We start from the raw sequence: 12433 nt of genomic DNA, 5'->3' as shown, positions 1-12433 counted from the left end.
GATACACGTAATTATTGAACCTAGAAAGGCCATAACTAATAGGGCTAAGTACACAAGCGTATTGTTATTTTTGCTTTGGCTAGTGAGTATTGACAGAATTATTGTTATTTTTTATCTTCTAAAGGAAATAGAGTTTACAGACACTTGAAAACAAACCACTGGCGCATTCTTGTTGTCTATTAGAATAATAGCCTACAAGTAATAGTAGGCCTTGCAATATCAATACTATTTGTTGTGAACTTTGATACTTGGGCTCATCATTGTAGCAGCAGGCATTACTGTCAAAACAAATTGCAAGGAGAACCATAGGAGTGCCCATCTCCATTGATTGAGTTGTTGTTTTAATTTTGCCTTATAGCAGCAGTCTGTTTTTGTAGGCAGAAGTGCCACTTTGTCTGCGGTCAAAACTTGTCTTGGGAGATATTGAACTCAAGGTCCAGAAGCCAATCATTACACAGAAAACCCTAATATTATTACACCTAGAGGAAACACACAAAAAACAATACATTTTATATTATTATTTAAATATCAAATTATTATTATTACTGTTAAAGATTAAAGGCAAATTATATTTCAAATTAAATATATAAACAATAATATAAAATATATCTAAATATACATCAAAAATCAAAATTTCTCTCTTGACACAGACGCACACCCGAATAAACAAAATTATCTGAAGACCTTATGGGTATGGCGTCAAATTTGTAAGTATAGTTGATGTTAGCTGGATAGTGAATACATGAATGTGGAGGAGCATTTATTGACGTTAAATTTTAGTTGCCAAGTTTTTGCGCAGGCTGACACTGGTTAGTTGGTCTTGAAGTGCCTGGCAGTTTGCCACACAGGATATGGGCCTGTATAAAGCAAGATAAAAAGTAAATAAAGTAAGATTATCAGCACATAGTAATTCTCTCAATGATTAGTTATTCTGATCGCCTTGCAAGTTTAATTTAAAAATACAAACAAAAATACAGCAGGTGAGATCCGATCAACTTATATTATTGCCACCGATACCATTAATATACAAATGTTACGTTACTGCTGCACGCTTGTCTTAGTCAAAAACAAAAAAAATATTCAACATTACAGAAAAGTCAAATACGTTTTCTCAACCAGACTGAGCTAGTATCTCACAAAATCTTTCGCGAAATCACAATAGTTCGATTCCATTCTAGCTTTTGGAGTGAGAATTTTAGAAAGTTAACCTTAGCGCAAAAAAAACACAATTTCGAGAAACAGGATAACTCCTCAGGGTTTTTGGGCTAACAGTAAGTAAGCTATAAAACAGAATCTCATGGAGTCGCTGCATCAGAAATTCGTCATGGGAAATATGAATTTTCCATGACGTAAATGGAAAATATAAAAACCTCTATATGCTCGTGAAACGAGGAAATTTGAAGCGGCCATATTTGCTTTACATCTGTTCATCCATAAGTATTAGTGCAAGGAGATGGCTTTTAATGTTTTTCGGATTAGAATAGAATCTGCAGAAAGGCGTGCGATTAAACAACACTTTGTGACTTTGACTGAAAATATAGTCTTCTCCAATACTTTGCTCAACATTTTCTGTATAAATACGACTCTCACCTCTGAAGCTCTGGAAGCGATTTCGGTAAGTGTCAGAGGTTAGCCAGGCCTCGTCAGGGTTTTCTTATTACAGTTGGTACTTTGCAGAAATGATAGCTACGTTATAAAATCGTTATTAATGTGGCCGTTTTCTTGATTGGCGCTCTTCCGCGACTCGCACTATTGCTAGCTTTAACTTTCTAACTTACACTGACTGAGTGGTTTTCCTTATATGAACAACTTACTAGCTTTTTGTAATGTACAATTCAAGCTGCCGAGTTTTTGTGAGTTCAGCAGTTATTCTTGTTCAAGGTTTGGGTATATATTGAGGTCTAAGATCTTTAATTCATAATTATTTTTCAGGAATCTTTGTGTCCTTTCATATGATTCTGCTTGCAGTAAACTCAGATTAATAGATTTTTGTGACTAGCCACTGTGACTAGTTTTATCTGCCTTTTAACACCAATCATGGCTCAGTGTTTTTCAATATGAGAATTTACCAACTTTTTTTACACAAGGTTTTCGCCGAGCATAGATAATGGTATGTCCTTGTTTCTTTATGTAGCCTACCTTCAACCCCCTGTTGTATAGATGTATGCACTTACACGTGTTGATGTGTTGTTATGTGTGGTTGTGGAGGAATTATGTTATGCATAACTAATCCGAATCCACACACAAAATCAGTGTTGAATTTGCTTGTCATATTATTCTATTGTGACTGTTTAGTTTGTGTACTTTTGCTTAGCTTGTGGGAACTAATTTAATTATTACTGGTTCAGGTACTAATGAAGGTGTTAAGCTATTGTAAGTAATGCTGATATTTACCAGTACAAGTTACTTCTTTATTCTATATGTCAAACAATGAAATACACAACTAACAAAATTCTAAAACAATAATATTAATGACAAACAATTAGAAGAGCTACTAAAAGTTACATCCTTACTCGAACGGTCGTCTGTGTTTGCTTGGCTCGGTCCATGCAGCTGCAAGTTTTGATAGTCAATCGAGAGTCGTGAGAGGTCATAGGTAGAGAGTGTCGGCAGTTGAGATAGTGGCGTAGAGGAGGCTCAGCTGGTGGAGGAGAAGGAGGCTCCATTGGTAGAGAAGAGAGAAAGGCTCCTCAGCAGGCAGATGGGAAAGCCTCCAACGAGGCTCTCGGGAAGAGAGAGAGCCAGAGCTCAAGCTAGGGCCGGAGTTAGAGATAGAGATGGGGATGGAGGGGGTGCTGAGTCATTGGAGCTGTTCTCTTTTATAGATGTCTGGCATGTGGGATGGTTAGCCTGTGGGTGTAGGTTGAGTGTTAAGGTTCGATGCTTTCTGTCAGGCGTGTAAATATATCTTGTTTGCATAAGTCTTTAGCTGGTGCACGTGATGTTGACATGTAGGGTGGAGCTCATGACTTACTCCTGGCATCTAGGTCATGTTTGAAAGGAGTGGCAGATCTGTATGCGACTTATTTGACTCGTCTTTAATGTTTCTCTGGTGGCTTCTTGATGATAGCGGTTGGTAAGTTTAATTGCTTCGACTTCCATTTGCCATTTTCTCCATCTGGTGTTGACGCAGTTTCTATGATTGATTTCTTCCAAGTTTGAAGTTTCTAATTTGCTTTTGACATTTTCTAATTATTGAATCTTTTATTGTCTTTCGGTGTCTTGCTGCTTGTATGAATTATATGCTTATCCTGCGGTCTGGCTACATTCCCTGTTGGTATCTTGTTTTCGCAGTATTTCCATACAACAGTGTAGATGAAGAAGAGTGTCCATCTTTCATTACACTTCCTTATATCCTCCCCATACTGCCTTATACTACCTAATCTACTAGCTTTACCCACTAGCTTTATCCAGCTTTATGCACTCACCATAATTACCAAGACCACCTGTGCTGCCTTGAGCTCAGACACCAATATAGCCTGAGCCTAACAAATCCCATAATACAACACCCCCTACTTCATCATCACGAGTATAATTAACAGTTATAAATGGATTTCCCAATCATTATCAGAGTTGTAACTGCATATGAGCATAACTTCTTGATCGCATCCTTTATGAACTGGGCTTCCTTGTGATCACCATGATTGCCCTCATGATTTGTATTTAACATATAACAATATCTGCCATTCTAACTTTCAAACTTCATATCAAGAGAAAAGTGTTTTGTGCAGTTTCAATTAATTAAGAGAAAAAATAAACAACTGTAAAGGTTTTCAAACTTTGTCAAACAACTAGCTTTCAAACTACATATTAATAGGAAATGTTTTGTCTAGGTCAAATAAATTAAAAAACAACTATAAAAGTGTTTAAATATAAAAGTGAAATAATTAGCAAGTAATAGCTAAATTATGTCCGTTTTGCTACGAATACAATTAAAGATGGATCGGTAATGATACAATTAATACAAACTGAGAAAAGAAAACAAAAATCCTGAATATGTTGAATTAATATTAACAATTCTTGCATAGAAGTGTGTGTGTATAAAAAGTATCAAAAACTGTTCCAGTAGACGCTATGCATCAAAACTTTGAATACAATGATACTGGTACCTCTCAATACTGGTACCTCTCGATACTGGTACCTCTCAATGCTGGTACCTCTCGATACTGGTACCTCTCAATACTGGTACCTCTCAATACTGGTACCTCTCAATACTGGTACCTCTCAATACTGGTACAAATGTAAACATGAGACATAAGACTATCTTTTTCTGATACTTTGTCTGACCGAATGGAAAGAATATGTAGAGGCTATTCCTACTCCGTGATATTACAATTGTCCGCGTGAAAAATTCTTCCTCTTACCGATTTAGCAATCAAACCTAACAAAAAACCAGAAGTATAAGTGTTACACACATTTGAAATTGAAACGGCACATTTAAAAACTACAAGTTAAAAAATAAGTAATGGTAGCAAAAAGTTAGTTTTGCAACAATTTCAAAAAAGTAACAAATGCAAAATGTAATATTAGTTAACGATCAAAAAAGCACATTTGGTGTGCCCTTTTGCACCGCACGGTATACACTATATGATAAGTGCAATGTATTTATAAGGTCTGTATAGCTCAGTGGTTAAGTGTGTGCATTGGAAGATTGAGGTTGTTGTAACTTTGAGTTCAAATACAGCTAGCAGTGAGCTTTTAATCCAAGATTTTAATAGCTATAGCTGGACATACACAGACACACAACCTTTGAGAAAAAATATATATATAAATTGATGACAAAGCCTCTCGTGTTTTTTCATAAGTAAATGAGATACTTAATTTTTAAAGATTTCTTCCCTTTTCATCTAGAAGCAATACAGGCGTGTCCTTCCTTCGTTACAGCAAAACCAGTGGTTTATAACCAGCGTCGATGTCGAAAAAATAGTTCAAGCTAACATTTTCATACACTAAAAATTTGATGAAGTATATATTTCTTATAAGTTTTTATGCAAACTGTGTATTTCCACATGCTTTTTATTGTAATATTTCATATTAACGTATTTTCATTGGGTTTTCACCACACCGTTATTTGTTAACTTTTAAGCATCCATTTAAAGATATGCGTTGCGATCGGTCTCCGCTCAGTCTATCACTGATAGTAGTTTGCTCAAACTAAATTAAAAGTCAATCATTAATATTTGTTTGCTCAGATATCGTACCTCATCTGAGCAAACAATACTGTATTATTAATATTAAGTTGTTATTCACCGCCTATATCGGGTTAAAAATGAAATCATATTTTCATTCTTTTTACCTACATGCGAATTTTTACTAGCGAACTTGAGAAAACTAAGACTTTCAAGTATTTCATATTTCTACTGTTCATCTCTGTCTAGCAAGCTTAGCTAACAAAGCTCTGGGTTTTGTAGGCAAAGACAACTAATGTTGGTAAAAACACTCTTCTTCTCCAGAAGATCATGATGCGAGGACCTGAGGCTTTCTTTGTACTGTTCAAAGCTCTGGTAGTGGTTACACTCTGGTCTCTGTCATCTTCTTAAATGTTTAATTCAGTAGTTTGAGGTCTTCAGTTGGAGCCGTCACCATTAGTGTGAAAATGCTAAGTACTGGTGCCTATTAACTCTTTTGCTAACACTAACCCGTAGTACGGCTCGGCGTAGTTTGTGGACGGCCAAGAGCCGCATAGTGCAACTTTAGTAGACTTTGTACAAAACGCTTTTGATTAGTGAGTCGTTAATTAATTAGTTATTGCCTATACTTAAACAAATGGAAAAAATTAACTGTATGAACTGGGTCAATAGAAAATATGTTTACAATCCATGCTGAGCATAGTTTCGCTTTGCAAATCCTTCCTCTTTGATCTCAATTTCTTATTAGCAATGACATGTGAGAGTGATTGAACAATAGTACTAGTGAGAGTGATTGAACAATAGTACTAGTGAAAGTGATTGAACAATAGTACTAGTGAGAGTGATTGAACAATAGTACTAGTGAGAGTGATTGACCAATAGTACTAGTGAGAGTGATTGAACAATAGTACTAGTGAGAGTGAATGAACAATAGTACTAGTGAAAGTGATTGACCAATAGTACTAGTGAGAGTGATTGAACATTAGTACTAGTGAAAGTGATTAAACAATAGTACTAATGAGAGTGATTGAACAATAGTACTAGTGAAAGTGATTGAACAATAGTACTAGTGAGAGTGATTGACCAATAGTACTAGTGAGAGTGATTGAACAATAGTACTAGTGAGAGTGATTGAATAATAGTACTAGTGAGAGTGATTGAACAGTAGTACTAGTGAGAGTGATTGAACAGTAGTACTAGTGATAGTGATTTAACAATAGTACTAGTGAGAGTGATTGAACAATAGTACTAGTGAGAGTGATTACTAGATTTTACCAGTAATAATAATGCTGTAAGCTGTAATAATATTTGATAAGTCGACCGACTCGGACACGCCCACATTTATAGCAAAAAAGGCCAAAAAAATGTCCGAGCTCATTCTTTTATGGCATCAGCCGGTGTAAAATTTCATGCTGGTTAGTTTAATATTAAAGTATTCTTTACAGATCAAGTGGTTCAAAAGATTATGACAGTGTTTATATGTGCCATGTTCAAATAGTAGGTTTTACCTACTATGTAATTTTATTCCGGTAAAGAAATTCGTTTGGTAGCGAATAAGTTAAACACTTTGAAAATTGTCTGATGAAAAACATGAAAATGCTTACGATTCATAAAAATGCCTTTATTAGATTTTAGCTTCTATTTTGCCAATTTTCAGTTTTTGAGGGCCACTTCTTCCGATTAACCCGTAAAGACGAGGGATTATTGTAATACACCAATATTAGTACTTCATGCCTGATCTGGGTCTGGTCACCATTAAACATAAACTTACACAAAATATTAGAATAATTTAGCAGAAACTATAAGTATTTCTCTATCATTGGAAGTTGTTTTTGGTGCTTGAGGTGATCTGATTGTCAGGATGTTTCAAGATTGAAATCGAAAGCTAAAACCTTTAGTATTCTGCTTGGCTAATCGGTTGCTTTTGGAATCAAATATGACTTTGATATTAGTATTTAAAAAATAGGATCTCCTTTAGCTTTGCCTACTATCATCTCTAAGGTGAATATGTTTGCTGTTATCTGTATGTTATTTCAGGTATTCACCTAAATAAAATGCTCAGTGAACATGAATGTTAGTTTATATACCCACAGTATCTAGTTTCTTCATTATAGGTAGCCACATGCCAGGACCCTTTGGCTAACCTGATTATAAGATTTCGGCCTGTTCAGGAAGTCAATGGCAACCCCTAAGTCAGGTCAGTGCATGTTATACTGCTGGATAAATACATCGGTATAGCCAGTAGTATGACTATACTGCATATATACATGTATATGCCGTCTTGTTTGGCATAATACTCCACAATCTTCTTGCATACAGTTTGTTTAGAAAATTGTATGTCATGTTTTTAAAATGTAGCAAGAGTATTTACATTGTATATTGTTTTGTGTCTTATATATACTCCTAATATTTACGTAATAAAAATAATTTTGGTTGTATATTTGGACGAAGTCAGCCTCCTGGTAGGTCGTTTAAGCGAGCCTTCATTAAAGATACAATACTGGCCTATTTATTTATTATTATAACCCCATACTTGTTTACATTGCTCAGTATATCTGATTACGTGTGTTACCTGACGATATCACTACTAATTAGATATCATTCTGATTCATATTGTAAAGGATCTGACTCCGGTAGCTGAGTCAGCTTTACTTCCTAACAAGGGAGACGCAACCTGAGCTACTGGCCTGCCTTGTCCGAGGCCTGATTGACTTGCCTGTGGCGGTCAAGTCAGTCCAAGACAAGAACCTAGTAGTCAGGCCTGCTCCGAAACCAAACTCCCGGCCTGCTTTCTGGATCTCTATCTCAGGCTAGTCCGGATCCACTAATGGCTGGTCTTAGGACTGGATCTCTTGTGCCATGGCACACCCGATCAAGTCTAGACAAAGCCGTGGATCGTCTCCTAGCCTTCTAGAGTCACCCTGGCAGTTCCGTCTGATGGTTACAATGAGCCTGCTTGTGCAATCGGTGAGCCAACCAGGCAGGCGTCAATAGAATCAGTTCGTAAGAGTATGTAATAGTTTTATTAATGATAGCTTCAACACAAGTGTTCACAAGTATGAGTGGTATCAAGCACACCTTGCCTACTTACTGCGCTGGCTTATATAGCCAGCGCCTATGGTCTAGCTCCGCCCATCAATCTATTTATAGCACAAAGGATGTACAAGATATAATAAGATTAGTACAGGATAAACGTATGATTATATAACAAAAAGGCAGTTCGGGAAATATGATTATATAACAAAAAGGCAGTTCAAGCATGCGATTACATAACATAAAGGAAGTTCGGGAGGTTCGGGCAAGTGCTAGTGAGGATATATATATAAGTGCAGTAATTGATATACATGTGTGTCCTGGTCCTCCACAATATACCTATATATATATGTATATATATGTCTATGTATATGAATGTCTATGTATATGAATGTCTATAGTGTGTAAACACACTAGGCGATTTTATCGCGAGCGTCATGAGGAGGGCGGAGATTGAACGATTCAATAGATTTTGCTAGATTTTAACACACTGAACGATTTTCATAAACGAATAAATGAATGAACGAACGATAAAGACAGTCCAGATAAAGATAAAGACACTATTGGGAGATATCAGTATTCAAAGTTGTCGTATTCAAAGTTTTGATGGATATCTTCTGCTGGAAAAGTAACCTTTTTTATACACACACTTCTATGCAAGATATGTTATTATTATTTCAACATATTCAGGATTTTTGTTTTTTCAGCTCGTATTAATTGTATCACTACCAAATCATTTTCTATTGTAATATTTGTAGCAAAACAGACTCAATTTCGCTATTAATTGCTAATTATTTCACATTTACATTTAAACACTTTTAAAGTCGTTTTATCTTTTTTCTTAATTTACTCAAACTGTGCAAAACATTTTAGCATGATATGTACATGTAGTTTGAAAGTTAGAATGGTAACTGTTTTTACATGTTAAATAAAAATAAATTTTCTTTGCGAAGTATTTTTTTATCACCCGGGTAATGGCGGGCATTCATCTATATAGCTATGAAATAAAAAATATGCCTACAAATTTAGAATGCAATAAAAATTGAAAGCACCAACAAATTACAAAGCAGAGCACAGGACCACAGGCTATAATATCATCATCGATTAATTGCAAGCAATAGATATCAACTGGTAGAGATATTTCTCGGGTTTCCAGTGCATATTTATTTAGATATCTATAAAAAGTTGGAGGTAAGTTAGCAAATTTATTGCATCCAAAAAGGTTAATTTTGCTTCGTTCGAAGGAAATTGCCAAATGTGGGTGACATTTCGAAATGTCAATGCTGATAAAAAGAGAGGATAGCTCGCTCTTCTTTTCTAACATGACTGTAAACTTCTATGTTCATATAGTATTATTTCCTGCCTGTCTTTAAGTATTTTTAATAGGTAACAGTACATCTTGTCTATTGTTTCTGTTAGCGGTTAGTAAGTCAGTCGTCCTCATCGCTTGACCAGTTTGCTTTATATATGACTTTAGATGCTGCAGAGTATTTAGATAAGTTTTATTTGGAAACGAGTTTCAATACAGCTCGTTGCCAGATGTTGGAATTGTACATGTTTGCGTTGTTTGTAACTAGACCTTTATGGTATGGCGATTTGAAAATCGCCACCATTTAAAGCGGTATCGGCAATCGTATAAATGATATAATCATGTCATGGCGATCTATCTCATACCTGACGATTTTCGAAGTGAGCGGTGCTGGAACTAAAGCGCACAGGAGCCTTATAATAAGCTCATTCCATGGCCTTCCACACCCGGGCGTTCATGAAATCAAGGTTTTTAATTATCACCAACATAAAACAGTTTTTTTATAAATTAAAATATAGAAAGAAATTTGCAAGTCTTTTTACATAATAATATCGCGATATATCATGAATCGTCTATTTGCAATATCAAATCATCTGGTGATTTTTGGTAATCGTGAAGCTCTATTAGTAGCATTTCCAATCGCAGACATTTTTAGATTGTCCGTTCATAAATTATGCTTCCATTCACATTCTTATCAAAAGACTCCCTCAGCCTTTCCATTTTATTGTCCATTTATTGCTTAGTCACCAGTAAAACATTCTTCTTGTAGCTGGAGGTGATGAGGTTGACAGTGATGGATATACATTACTTCAGTAAAGCTTGTAAAGAAAGACCTCTGCTCATTGCCTAAACATGATGATGTAAGCATTTGTTTTATTGATCTGTGGCATCATGCCTGTCTATATACATGAATGCAATGTTTTTCCATAAACAAGTGCCATAAATGATTCAAACTCTACATGGTTAATTTTATGTACTGCTGCTTTTCTTTATAATAACAAAACTCAAATCATTCACTTACCGATATATTATGCTTGTGCTAAAGGCACTTTAGATTAGTTGGCTAAAGTTTTACTTACATTTCGAATTCACATGTTGTAATTTACATAATTGATAAAGATGAGTAAAGAATAATAATGATGACAGGTATATTATAAGAATAAGTAAATATACTGCACAGAGCAATAATAATATTGGAAGCAGGAGTAAAGGCAGCAAAGGGTTAGACTATTAGTTGTCACTTGGTGGGTTATAATCGGGACATAGAGATAAAGTTGTCTTTCCTTTGTAGGAAAGACAACTTAGGAAATACTCACGTGTAGGTTGTTGACCACCCATTGGGTTACGAAATCGATTCACTTGAGTATTTTTATTTCAAACTTTCTTCATCACCTGAACGTGACCACAGCTAAGAACAAAGTAGTAAATGTTTGTTACTGATATATGGATGAAATGAAGCAACCAATAATAATACAATCTATAGACCTACCTGTTCCTCAAACAGTTTCTTTATATCTCTATGGGATGCATGCATATATAGTGCTTCAACTATAGCCCTGATAAACCATGTGCCCTGTCGCACGTGTCTGGTAGACACAAAACCTACAACAGATTGTATTTTTGCATGTGAGTCATTTCAAATGCTGTTGCTCATCAATGCAGTAGCTACACATTGGTGCAAAAAGTACAAACATGGCTTGTACACTTTAGGAAATTGTATATGACAAGAATAGCTGAGAATTATTTGCATTAACACTGAATGTTGGATAAGTTTATAATATATAAGAGATGGCTGTAAAAAAGCTGATGTTTCATATTCATAGGGGAGTGATCAGTAACCACTTATGAAACAGCTGACATCAGCTGATAAGGTTTCCTGTCAGTAGATCTACTTGCATCTCATAGAGGTCTGTATGTCTCCATGAGACGCAGGCTTATATAGCGCTTCAACTATGTTCTCTGCTGCTCGTTTCTGGTGGACATGAAACCTATGACAGATTGTATTTTTGTAAATAAGTCATTCCAAAGAACCATGGGAAGATTATAACTGGCAATGAGGTACAGCTTTGTATGCTTTGTTGCTAAAGGCTAGTACACACTATATAGCCATATGTCGGAGTTGTGCTCTCACCGATTATTCAACGACTATGTGCGCCATAAACCGATGACACCATCAAAGTAGTGCAGGGAAATTGTAGCTGTCAAACTTTCCCAATAGTTAGCCGAACATCCGTGACAACCTGTGTAATATGTACCATTTCAGGGATGGTGATTGTCTGTCTCGTTTGCTTGATCGGCATTTTATTACATGATGGTTACTGCAGGACTATTATTTCATAGTTCCAGTAACTGCATTGTGTCAAAGAACACTAGATCATGTTAATTGAATGTTAATAATATTATTAGAGACGATATTGATGCATTGTGTGATTAACACAATACGGCGATATAGTGTGAACGCAGTTTTTAACACTGGTTACTCGATAATACTGGTTTTGATTCGTTCCATTGGCAGTAGCATCGATGTAGCGGGTAAGCAAGTATCAATGAAGTATACCTACCTGCCATACCTGGCAGCTCTTGCAGCGTGCATCACATTGAAAGGAGCATCACTCATGGAATATTTGTGCAACTTTCAAGAACATTCCAATATAGGAAGTCACATGGCGAACTATCATTACTAGTTTAGTTAGTAAGGCAACCGAACTATTTTGACAGGGAACCTGCAATTGTTGCCAGGATTTGGGCAAGCCAATTATTTATGGATATATTTAAGCCATTTTATTTACGTATGTTATTGTAGCCGATGCTACAATAACATCTGGGATTATAGTTGTTCTTATATGTTAGCAATCTTTATTCATTTCTCTATGTAGGAGATATCTCTCCACTTTTTCTTTGCTAGCTATGTTGTAGTCATTGGGTACTGTTCTACCAATTATAGTAGCCCTCTTGCTCTCTT

At 35.7% G+C, this 12433-nt stretch overlaps 1 long non-coding RNA gene across 1 annotated transcript; it reads left to right on the top strand.

Moving 5' to 3' along the window:
- Positions 1-7283: 7283 nt before the first annotated feature.
- Positions 7284-10487, top strand: LOC137408683 (uncharacterized). Its single transcript, XR_010980110.1, has 2 exons — positions 7284-7326; positions 10241-10487. It is a non-coding gene; the product is annotated as an uncharacterized lncRNA (long non-coding RNA).
- Positions 10488-12433: the final 1946 nt, after the last annotated feature.

This window comes from Watersipora subatra, chromosome 11, assembly GCF_963576615.1.
Source record: "Watersipora subatra chromosome 11, tzWatSuba1.1, whole genome shotgun sequence".
NCBI lineage: Eukaryota > Metazoa > Bryozoa > Gymnolaemata > Cheilostomatida > Watersiporidae > Watersipora > Watersipora subatra.
This window is presented reverse-complemented; position numbering and strand designations above follow the sequence as displayed.